At 48.9% G+C, this 12,932-nt stretch overlaps 1 protein-coding gene across 4 annotated transcripts in view; it reads left to right on the top strand.

The window, feature by feature from the left end:
- Positions 1-12,932, top strand: part of PLXNA4 (plexin A4) — a 621,967-nt gene that overhangs the window by 605,750 nt on the left and 3,285 nt on the right. The window lies entirely within an intron of this gene.

The raw sequence follows: 12,932 nt of genomic DNA on the forward strand, positions 1-12,932 counted from the left end.
CTTATACCAAGCCAGACCATTGGTCCATGTGGCTCAGTGCTGTCCATATTGACTGTGGCTCTTGAAGGTTTCAGACAGCATTCTTTCAATGCTCAGTGGGTGGATGTCCTCCCATTAAGTTAAGGTCCTTCCTTCCAAAGGCAAGTTTGTATGGGATAATATAAAACTTAGGCATCTTAAGGGACATGGGAGCTGATTGCCCACATGCTAAACTTTTGTGCCACCCCAGACACAACTTTGTAACTGCAGACATTCTACGGAGGTCAAGGATACCTTCGGCCATCTTTTATTCATCACGTCTCTTGGCGCTTGAGGTCCCTTCCTCTGTCTCTGAAGTGAGATCAGAGGAGCCAAGATCCAAGGCTGACCTCGGCTCTTTGGTTTCAGAGAAGGACAGCGCAAATTAGCCCTGGAGCCACCGGACTGGACCCTTTTCTTCTTCCTCTCCTTTGGTGTCAAAGCCTCCTCTTTGGAGTTGGCAAATCCTGTGACTTTTGCAGCGTTTGATGAGCTATCCCAGAGCCCTAGGGAAGAGCAGATCTTCCAAGAGGGACCGGCTTGTTAACATGCAGCAGTGTGGCAGAGCTGAGAGAGAAGGGGCCGCGGCTGACCTTTGGTTCCTCTCCATGCTGCCAAATCCGCAACACTACTTAGAACTTGATCAGTGCAGCTTAATTGCATTTGTCACAAGCAATAAAGCATTTCCATGCAACAAGGAACAGTGTGAAAGGAAGGTACGCAAGGAAGGGAGAGTGAAGCCAGAACGTTAAGCTGTCACTCATATTTTTTGGAAACACAGAGAGGCACCACAATCCTGGGAAATGGAGGTGATGTCATCGCTTGTGCCCAGTTCCATGTACACGCTGAGGACCTAATTATAAATGATGTCAGCTGCTTTACCTATAGTCACGTCATTGATTTTAAAAAATACTTAATTACAGGTGTAAGGTAAAGGGACCCCTGACCATTATGTCCAGTCGTGACCAACTCTGGGGTTGTGGTGCTCATCTCGCTTTATTGGCCAAGGGAGCCGGCGTACAGCTTCCGGGTCATGTGACCAGCATGACTAAGCCGCTTCTGGCAAACCAGAGCAGCGCACGGAAACGCCGTTTACCTTCCCACCAGAGCAGCACCTATTTATCTACTTGCACTTTGATGTGCTTTTGAACTGCTAGGTTGGCAGGAGCAGGGACCGAGCAATGGGAGCTCACCCCGTTATGGAGATTCGAACCGCTGACCTTCCGATCGGCAAGTCCTAGGCTCTGTGGTTTTAACACACAGCACCACCCACACCCCTAATTACAGGTGTAGGGATTATTTCTTTCATTGGGACTATCAGCGCATGGGAAAGGGAGGCTGAGATCCTCCCTCTGTATTGCGATCTTGACAAAAATCACCCCTGCACTTCCGTTCAGCTTAGGCAGGAAAGCTCCCATTGGCCCCATGGGAGCTTTTCTTCTTCTGGTAAAGTCAAAATCTAGCACGGAATCTAAAGAGGCATGAATCCCATCTTCCAAACTCTCTTACCCACTATGTAATGAGCATCTCAAGAGTCATCCCCATATTCCAGAGAAGACACCTGAGCTCCAGAAAGGATTACTAACATTTGCTGTTGCGGATACATTGTGTCACAGTCCGGTTCACGGGCAATTGAAGTCCCGACTGGGGATGTCAGGACCGGGGGCAAGATGGCGGGGTGGGAGCAGGAGCGGGAGTCCAGAAGCCAGGAGTCAGGAAGCCAAGCCTCCGAGGGTCAGAGAGCCAGGAGTCAAGAAGCCAAGGGTCTGAGGGTCAGGAAGCAAGGAGTCATGAAGTCACAAAGTCAAGGGTCGAGGGGCAGGAACAAAGGGTCATGAAGTCAAGGGTTGAAGGATCAAGAAGCAAGGAGTCAAAAAGTCAAGGGTCCGAGGATCAAGAAGCAAGGAGTCATGAAGTCAAGGGTCCGAGGATCAAGAAGCAAGGAGTCAAATGCAGCAAGGCAGGGAATGTGTTGCTGTGGCAAAGAGCCAAAGGGAAAATGCTGACCTTATATCCCTTCCCGGCTCTTGCCACCAGGTGCTGTGAGTTACCAAGCGGCCTCACCTGTGTGGCCGCGCCTTGCCTCTTCAGAACAAACTTAGGAAGGCCCCAGTCCTGCAAAGTCCTATTGGCCACAGGGCCTGGCTCCTGCATGCACTCCTGACACATTGCCTCTCCAGAATAGGCATATGCATCAGGAAAGAGCTGTAGCTCAGTGACTTTGCATACGGATGGCTGCAGGTTCAATCCCAGGAAAACTCCAACTATGGTTGGAACAGAGCTGTTCCTCAAGTCCCAGAGAGACTCTGCCTGGCAGTGTAATCCACTGGTCTTCAAATGGCAGGTCGCAATCAGATCCAAGGTGGGTCGCAACAGGAGCACTACCACCATGCAAATATATGAAGAGAGGTGTAGAAATGAGTGCTCAATTGCATGTTGGAGTTAAAAGTGGTTCCTGGGACTGGAAAAAAGTTCACGATACCAGGTGTAAAGGTCAAGGACCCCTGGACGGTTAAGTCCAGTCAAAGGAGACTATGGGGTTGTGGTGCTCATCTCATTTTCAGGCCGAGGGAGCCAGCATTTGTCCACAGACAGCTTTCCGGGTCATGTGGCCAACAGGACTAAACCGCTTCTGGTACACGGAGGACTGTGACAAGTGCCAGAGTGCATGGAAACACTGTTTACCTTCCTGCCACAGTGGTACCTATTTATCTACTTGCATTGGAATGCTTTCAAACTGCTAGGTTGGCAGGAGCTGGGACCGAGCAACGGGAGCTCACCCCCTTGCGGGGATTTGAACCGCTGACCTTCCGACCAGCAAGCTCAAGAGGCTCAGTGGTTTAGACCACAGCGCCACCCGTGTCCCACATCTACCTGCTGTAGATAACATTGAGTCAACCGGACCCAATGTCCTGACTTAATATGAGGTGGCATATTTCTTTGTTTCATTCTTCCAGATTAGAGTTTGTGCAATCTAAGATAGAAGATTTTAAAAATTTATTTATAATAAAGAATGTGCCTGCTACTTTCCGGGCAGTGATTTACAGCTGTAACGATAATGTCAAAACGCAACTGCAAATAACTTTGAAAAATATAAAGTAAGCAGAAACAAGAAAGCAATTGTCTATGCCTTACCAGAAGAAGAAAAAAATGTTGAAAAATGCTTTGAAGGAAAAGTATATGTGAGATGAGATGCATGAACAGATTGTGATGGGCCAGAGAAGAAGGGGCAAGGATTTATCTCAGGAAAGGTGGAGGACAGAGGGGACATTGGGCAGAGGGAAACATCGAGTTAGGGAGAAAAGGGCAATCTGTTCTGAGAGCGTATATAAAGCAATATAAAGTGAGATGCTTACACTTCCATATGAAGAGGGAAGAAAGGAACAGTCCTAATATCCCATATTTGGCAAGAGAAACATCTGCTTTGGGAACAAGTGTGCATCAGTCCTTCTGAAAGTGTTCTGGTCTTGCCTACTGACGGACAATGCATGAGTCTCTCTCTCTCTCTCTCTCTCTCTCTCTCTCTCTCTCTCTCTCTCTCTCTCTGCAAGAGGCAGATTCTTTCTTCCATGCCTCTAACATCAGTTACCTTGATCCTGGGAATACAAGTGACTTCCATTTTATCTGAAGTTGGCCCTGTCTGTCGGGGAATATTTAATTACTCCAATTAGCCACTGCCATTCATTTGACTTGAACCTTAGTTTCTTCTTTCTGAAGTCAGACCAGTCTGGCTTGATAGAGATATGGGTGCGAGGGAACACACCTCCAACTGGAATAGCTGACATCACCTAGGTAGTTTGGCACCCACCCTCATTCTCTTTTTCCACTTGCATGCCAACTGGTGGATAATAATAATATTATAATAATTTATTATTTATACCCTGCCCATCTGGCTGAGTTTCCCCAGCCACTCTGGGCAGCTTCCAACCAAATATGGGGAAAAAATACAGCATAAGACATTAAAAACTTCCCTAAACAGGGCTGCCTTCAGATGTCTTTTAAACGTAAGATAGCTGCTTATTTCCTTCACATCAGAAGGGAGGGTGTTCCACAAGGCAGGCGCCACTACCGAGAAGGCCCTCTGCCTGGTTCCCTGAAACTTCACCTCGCAGCGAGGGAACTGCCAGAAGGCCCTCGGCGCTGGACCTCAGTGTCTGGGCTGAACGATGGGGGTGGAGACGATCCTTCGGATACACTGGACTGAGGCCGTTTAGGGCTCTAAAGGTCAGCACCAACACTTTGAATTGTGCTCGGAAACGTGCGTGGAGCCAATGAAGATCTTTCAAGACCAGAGTTATGTGGTCTCGGCAGCCACTCCCAGTCACCAGTCTAGCTGACACATTCTGGATTAATAGCAGTTTCCGAGTCACCTTCAAAGGTAGCCCCACATAGAGCACATTGCAGTAGTCCAATCCTACCTTGGCAAACCTTTGTGCTACATCATGGCGAAAGGGGAAGACCCCTGGCCTCTGGCCTACTGCCTCCCATGAGCCTCTGATGGCAGAAGAAGGTCCATGCCCCTCCACACCTGAGCAGGGGGAGGCGGTTGTATAATTATGTCTTCCCTTTAATTGCGTCTGCTGCCTGCAACACATGGACTCATTACAAGCTTTTCATACGCTAAATTATTATTAATGAGCAGGCATTCTGAGCACCGGCAGCACATTAAAGTCACCCCACAGGACAATGAGCTCCATGCCACAGCGAAAAGCGAAACCACCCTAGAAGACTGCAGAGCTGAATGAGACGATCACTAATGCAGTTGCTCTTTTGCTTTTTGACGAACTGACAAATGACTGTCTGCTACTTCTTCTTTGGCGTTCACTCGTAGCTGAGTAAGATTGTCTTCCATGAAAACAATCTTAACAGAGAGTCCGTAATTGACTGTGGAGGCCAATTCTGGATCCACACATCCTTCCACAGTGGGGACATTGGTTTCCGGGCAGGAGTGTGGATCCTGGTGTGGATTTGCCAAGCATGCCTTCCTCTTAGCAAGTTTCTCCCTTTCATCCTGAGTTTGAGCGTCTTCAAAGCCCATGAGACCTTTGGTAAAGGCTTTTCTCCAACTGGAGCGCTTGCAGGCCAGTGTTTCCCAGTTGTTGGTGTTTATACTACATTTTTTAAGATTTTCTATAAGAGAGTCTTTAAACCTCTTTTGTAGACCACCAGCATTACGCTTTCCATTTTTAAGTTCGGAATAGAGTAGTTGCTTTGGAAGACGATCATCGGGTATCCACACAACATGACCAGTCCAACAAAGTTGATGTTGAAGAATCATTGCTTCAACACTGGTGATCTTCTTCTATCTGATATTAGTTTGCCTGTCTTAAAATGACTATGGAGAGCATAGGAGCCAACTCCTATGGGCTGTGGGGCCTTTGGCCCCCAAAATAAAATATTTGAGGGGGCCAGGTCCCCACAAAGTTGATGGGCATTCCCATTCAAATGGTGTGTGTGTGCTGCCGGGGTTCTGGCCAGCAGGCAGGGCAGGCATCCAGGCAAAACGACATATATACGTGCTAGCCCATTACTCTCTTCTGCGTGCTGTTTGGGGGATCCATCAATCTTCTTCCCCAATGTGCTGCTGTGACTCATGTCTCCAAGACGTGAGCACACATTGACTAAGCAGAGTCAACAACAACAGCAGAGCTAGGCTGGAGGTGTGAGTACTAATCTCCTTTATTTATGTAGAAAACAGGACAAAGGAAAACATGGCGCTCTCTCTCTTCTTCCTTGGAGAGAAGGGAATACGAAAGCACAATAGAACGGAACAGTGGGGAGGGGGAATTGACTTCCAACAGTGTTGGAATGTAAATACAGGCAGGTGATGAAAAAATCACGTGATCAATTGTGCGGGGCGGGGCTTACTTGGGCCCCCAAAATATTTTATTCAAGTTGTCACCCCTGGTGGAAAGGGAGTAAAAACCAAGGCAATACAATAACCCACCCAGCCCCAATCCCGTCCCCACCACTGCTAACCCATGGCTTCTTGGAATGTCTGCTGAAAAAAACAGCTTCCTAGAATGCATCAGAACTTCATGGTATCATTAATGGTCTTCCCCCATTTTTAGGAAGTAGGGGATTTCCCCTTCCTTCGCATGCAATTCCAGTGATGCAGTTGACCAAGTCATTGTGATGATGATGATTATACCCCACCTTTTCTCCTGACAGGGACTCAAGGGTTCAAAATAAAAATAGCTAAAAACATTTTTAAAAAAAAAACTATCGTTACAAATACTTAGAAGAGTCTGCGGCAGAGATAAGTCAAGAATCAGAGGCAGAAGCTGAAGCAGGCGAGGGAGAGGAGGGAGATTAAGGGGCAGAGATGTGTCTGGATGGTGAAGGGTCTCCTGCTGTGACAAGCTCCCCTGCCCCTCTGACTTCCAGCACCAGGAGAGGCATGAAGAGGGAGAAGCAAAGGCAGACACACAGGTGCAGTCTTCAATTGCTTGGAAGGAGGCCAGGAGAGGAGGAGGCATAGATGACCAGGGAGAAGTGGGAACATTTAGTCTCAGTGACTGATGTCGTGGAGTAAGATGTGCAGGGAATGGGCTGCTGTGATCGTTAGACCCAAAACTCAAGAAGATTGTGTCCTTGCTAATCAAGAGTTAACTCCAACTTTGACTGTGTGATTTGCTGCGACAGATTTGAACCCAGATCCAAATCTCAAAGTGGACACGTGTGAAGCAGCAGGAAATGGAGAGAAAAGGCTTTTGAGAAAAGAGGGGTAGGCTGTCTTGCCAGATTGGTGCCTGCTCTAGTTATCTCCTGCTTGGACTACTGCAAAGCGCTCTACGTGGGGCTACCTTTGAAGGTGGCCTGGAAACTGCATTTAATCCAGAATGCGGCAGCTAGACTGGTGACTGGGAGTGGCTGCCAAGACCACATAACATCAGTCCTGAAAGACCTACATTGGCTCCCAGTATGTTTCCGAGCACAATTCAAAGTGTTGGTGTTGACCTTTAAAGCCCAAAACGGCCTCGGTCCTGTATACCTGAAGGAGCGTCTCCACCCCCATCGTTCAGCCTGGACACTGAGATCCAGCACCGAGGGCCTTCTGGCGGTTCCCTCCCTGTGAGAAGTGAGGTTACAGGGAACCAGGCAGAGGGCCTTCTTGGTAGTGGCGCCCGCCCTGTGGAACGCCCTCCCTTCAGATGTGAAGGAAATAAGCAGCTATCTTATCTTTAAAAGACATCTGAAGGCAGCCCTGTTTAGGGAAGTTTTTAATATTTAATGCCTATATTGTTTTTAACACATTCTCTTGGGAGCCGCCCAGAGTGGCTGGGGAAACTCAGCCAGATGGGCGGGGTATAAATAATAAATTGTTGTTGTTGTTGTTGTTGTTGTTGTTGTTGTTGTTGTTGTTCTTGTTCTTGTTCTTGTTCTTGTTGTTTGTTGTTGTTAACGCAGAAGTGCATGTTTGAGGTGGAGTTCAGAGTTCCATTGTATTGTTTGCTGCCTCCTTCAGGATGCTGGCGTATTACACACAAGTGCGCAGAACGGCACATGCACCAAACCAGTCTGCTGGAGGTCTTTGACTGCAGCTTGCCAGGCCTTCAGGAGCCAGAGAGAAGCAGGGAGAGTCAATTAGACAAAAGCAGGCACTGGATCTGTCAGATCCACCAACACTTTCCCTAACCCCTCCTTCTCTTGAAGATGGGTGACAGGTCTGGCGTAATAGAGGTGTCTCTGCTCCTCCGACGGGGAACAGGCACCAAGAGCCATAGCTCTGCAAATTAAACTGTCATTCCGTCCCGCACAACGTTCAAACCTGATATCTGGAGTGCTTCACAAGTGCTGCCTCTGTCTGGCTGTCACACAGCCGCACAGGAGCACCTGGGCTGTGACAGGGGAAGAGGCGACGAGAACGGGGAGCGAAGCTGACGGGGGGTGCCAGAGTCTAACATAGAATCACACAACTATAGAGTTACAAGGGACCCCAAAGGTCATCTGGTCCGACCCCCTGCAATACAGAAGTACCATCTAAGATGCAGCGCACCTCTGCGAGGGCTCACTGCAGGCGCCTTTAAATGGCTCATAGCCTGGGCTCTGAATCGCTACTCTTTTGCACAGGATGTCAAGGATGGATTCAGTAATAAAGGAAGCAGATCTCTGTTGGCAGTGAACTCTTGATTCATACAACTCTTCCTAGTGGCCTCAGTAACTCTTCCCAGTAGATCTTGTCCCTATGTAGCAAATTCCCGGGACTGAAAGGTTCCTCCTTTCCCGGATTTTTCCGAAGCTGTCTCAAACTGTGTCTGCGAATTTGACCTCTGTTCTGTTCTATTCATTACTCTGCAAGAGACTAGGGGGGAGGGGGAGACTTCCTACATTCTTCAGCAGTTCCTTGATCGCCCCCTCTGCGTCAGCCTCCAAGTCTGTACTGCTCCCTGTCACAGACTCTTCCTGCTCACTAAACTCTGTTACCCTTTCAGTATCCAGCCCCTCTTCCCAGTATTCTCTCTCTGACCTCTCCTCGGTGTCAAAACTACCAATCCCCTGGCTCTGAGCCTTCCTCCTCTGGGGGTTCCCCTCTGTGACCTCCCACCCCTCTTCTGCATCCAACCAGTCCCTGACACATGATCACTTGACAGGTCAGCAATTAGCCATAATCAATTCGGACAAACGCTAGCACATTAGCAATGGCGAAGTTTTTATCGGTGGTTGCAAGAACCAATGATCCCTATCTTTAAGTCTGAACAAAATGCTTGTTTAACCTGGAGGTAGGCTGTCTGAATTGTGTATTGCTTTGTAACGATTTGTTGGGTCTCTGGACCGTAATAAAGATTGATTGATTGATTGATTGATTGATTGATTGATTGATCAATTAGTAAATATTGTGCCTCAGATTAACCTCAGGTTCGCTGACCTGACGAGAGAGTGTTTGGCGCCTTGTGCCCAGAATGTGGATGGTTTTCTGGGGTTAGTGTGGGATAGGATTAAGAGTAATCATGGAGAACAGGGCAGCCCTTAGGACCTGGGGGAAGCAGTCAGGAGATGGGGTGGGGCCAGAAGCCCAGCTGGAAGGGAAGGGTGGGGACAGAGGAGGAAGTCAAGGGGAACATGGTACAAAAGAGGGTCAAGGCAATGGAGGTCCTGGTGAGCCCAATGATTAGCATGATGAGCTACTGTGCTTGATGACGGATGGCAGACGTCCATCCTCTTATTGTGAGTCCAGCTTTCTTCATTCACCACGAGGATAACAGGGCTTTGCTTTCCCAAGCATCGTTCAGCAAAGCAGTTTGCATGGCCCACTGGGGAAGACAACAAAACAACAATATCGAAAACGGTAACAATTAATTGCACTTTTATTCAAAATCCGATTGAAACTATTTACCGTATTTTTTGCTCTATAAGACACATTTTTCCCCTCCTAAAAAGTAAGGGGAAATGGGTGTGCGTCTTATGGAGCGAATGCAGACGGGAGGCTCTGCTCAGCGCTTCCTTTAAAGAGCCGCATGGAGCATGTGTGCGGCTCTTGGGGGCTTTTCCCCAAGGAGGGAGAAGGGCTGCCCTTCTTTCTCCTTGAGGAAAAGCCTCCAAGAGTGCTCCGCGCACTCTTTAAAGGGAGTGCAGCTCTTGGGTGAGCCTTCTGCCTTAGCCGCACACAGCCTCTTCTGGGCAGGGGGAGCCTTCAGCCCGCTGCCCAGGAGAGGCTGCGCATGGCTATCCCATAAGCCAGGACAGCAAGAGGCTATCCCAGAAGCCCAATCCCTCTTGCTGTTCTGGCTTCTGGGATTCTGGGATTTTTCTTGTTTTCCTCCTTCAAAAACTAGGTGCGTCTTATGGTCTGGTGCGTCTTATAGAGCGAGAAATACGGTAGCTGAACTAATTCAGCAAAGCTGATGAACTCGATCTAGCCATTTGCACCTCCAGCACCAGCCCCTTGCCTCTTAATACCCCCTAGGTAATGCCACCCACTCCAGAGGCAGGTACTGCCAACTTTGGGAACCGCTGCCCAAAAGTGTGTTCCATCATTTCCCCCCCAGAAAAAGCCTTGTCATTGTCTCTTTTTGTTTTTCGCCGAGCGTAATCCCAGTGCCCGCTCTCCCCTCCAGCTCTGCGGGAGGGCACGCATGAAATATTTATAAAGAGCATGACTGCCTTTCTGCAGACTCCTTTCGGGAACTATAAATCCATCTCCCCGTTGCCTAGAACCACACACCAGCTGCTCTTGGATTCGGTTTCCGGCATGCGCTGAGTTCACTCTCACCCGCTCGTCTGCTTGATGAGCAGCTGGAAAACTTCAGCAAACTCAGAGGAAAGTGGGACTGAGCTCAAATGGATGCTCTGTTGTTTCGCTGGCACCCGTGGTCTCAGCTGCTTTCTCCTTGGCTGCCATCATTCAGGCACTGCTGGGCGCAGCTGTCGGGCGACGGCGAGGGCATTCATTCTGGGCATGTGCCCGATTTTCCCCTGTGGGGCTGGATCTTGACAAGGCCCTTTGATTCTCTGCCCGACGCAAAATGTCTATCCGTGGACATTGACAGCAGTGCTCATTCAGTTGGTTCAGGGCAGTTTGTGGTCTCGCTAGGCAAATACGAATTGGACCCTCTGTTGGCATGACCAGTCAGAGGGAACAACGTCCAGCAGGCAGGGCTGGAGATGAGAGCTGGATTAGGTTCATCGTCCAATTCCACAGCATCGGCACAGATCAAGGGCCTGGGAAAATTCCTCTACAAAGAAAGGTTGAAATATTTGGGACATTTTAGTTTGTTTTAAAAATAATGATAAGTAAGGAGGATGTATCAGATCATGCATAGTGTGGAGAACTGTAGACAGGGAGACGTTCTTCTCACTCTCTCATAATATTACTAGACCCTGTATACGTGAAGGAGCATGGGTGACGCTGTGGTCTAAAGCACCAAGGCTCCTGGGCTTGCTGATCGGAAGGTTGAGGGTTCAAATCCCCGTGGCAGGGTGAGCTCCCATTGCTCTGCCAACCTAGCAGTTCGAAAGCACACCAGTGCAGGTAGATAAATAGGTATCACAGTGGCAGGGAGGTAAACAGCATTTCCGTGTGCTCTGGTTTCCATCACGGTCTTCCGTTGCACCAGAAGCGGATTAGTCATTCTGGCCACATGACCTGGAAAGCTGTCTGTGGACAAACGCTGGCTCTCTTGGCCTGAAAGCAAGATGAGCGCCACAACCCCATAGTAGCCTTTGACTGGACTTATCCATCTGGGATCCTTTACGTTTTTACTTACCTGAAGGAGCATCTCTACCCCCATCATTATATAACCCTCGGCTTATAGAGCAAGAAGAGCTGCAACCACAGAGTCATTCGCTACTGGACCTAACGGTCAGGGGTACCTTTACCTTTACCTTTGTGCTACTGGCCAATTTTTTGGGTTTTTTTTAATGTATTTTGACTGTGTCGGACCAACACAGCTCCCTACCTGATTCTGTGAGATAGGTTAGGCTGAGAGTCAGCAGCTATCCCCCAAGATCACCTAGTGAACTTCTCGACTGAGTAGGGGTTATCTGAATCCTGGCCTCTCCCAGGTCCTAGTACAGTGGTGCCCCGCAAGACGAACGCCTCGCAAGACGAAAAACCCGCTAGACGAAAGGGTTTTCCGTTTTTCGAGGCGCTTCGCAAGACGAATTTCCCTATGGGCTTGCTTTGCAAAACGAAAACTGCTAATAGCCGCTAAGCCACTAATAGCGCTAATCCGCTAAGCCGCTAATAGGGATGCTTCGCAAGACGAAAAAAACGCTAGACGAAGAGACTCGCGGAACGGATTATTTTCGTCTTGCGAGGCACCACTGTACAGGCTTCCTCAACCTCAGCCCTCCAGATGTTTTTGGCCTACAACTCCCATGATCCCTAGCTAGCAGGACCAGTGGTCAGGGATGATGGGAATTGTAGTCTCAAAACATCTGGAGGGCCGAGGTTGAGGAAGCCTGTCCTAGTAGGACACTCTTAACCACACCAGCCAGCGCTGCTCTTAACTCCCCCAGAACTTGGTTTCCCGCTGCCTCCAGCTCCATCTCCCCTTTCCTGCGGCAGCCCAGATTAAAGAGGTCTCCCTTGCCTGCATCCCCGCTCTCTGCAATGCTGGAACCCGGTTTCCTTCTGCCCCAGGAGATTTGGTTGCTGAACTCAGCAGGTGGCTGCGGCGCCGTCGACGAGGCACCTGTCAGCTATTTTGGCTCTTTCTCCTTCTCCGTTTCCCCTAATTATAAAATTGCGGCGGCACTGGCATTAGGGGCCTTTTCCGGGCATGTGTGTGTGCGCACCACTGTGTGGGGGTGCACTGCGCGCGAAATGTCAAATTGAAGAAATTAAAAATGTAAATGACGGAGCCTAATTAACCAGTTGACAGCGGAGCACAGCTGCCGGTGACAGTGACTGATTACCTTCCGCAAATCTTGTCCTCGAAGGCCTGCCATACTTTGGGGGTGGAGAGGAGGGAGGGAGGGCATCCAAAATAGCAACTGCCTTAAAGTGGCAGCCTCTTGCCGTACGCAAACATTTTGCACTGTATATGGGACTGTGCCAGGTCCAGCTTGGGCTCTAAGAAGCCACTTCTGAGCCTTAGACCTGGATGGTGGGGTTTTCAGATTCAGAGTCGCTGGTGTTAATTGCTGGAGCCTGAAGTCCAGTTCGCAGTGGCGGCTGGTCTATTAGCTTAAAAAGCTTCAACCAGGCTTCACCTTCACAGAAACCCCCAAACAAGAACAGAAATGCAATTGCGGAAGGATTTCTGGATTGCGGGCTTTCAGAGTTCTGCACTCATCTCAGTCTCAGAGTTACCAGGTCACAGTGTTGCAAAGACAGTATGTACATCTGTCCTTTATTTTTATTTTTTAGAATTCACAACTACGTTTCAAAACAACAAGCCTTTGCAAAGTGACTTGAAATATTAAACCAGCACTATAACAGGGGAATTCTGTTAACATAAATACAGTTA

Source organism: Podarcis erhardii (assembly GCF_964252035.2).
Source record: "Podarcis erhardii genome assembly, chromosome: 10".
Classification (NCBI taxonomy): domain Eukaryota; kingdom Metazoa; phylum Chordata; class Lepidosauria; order Squamata; family Lacertidae; genus Podarcis; species Podarcis erhardii.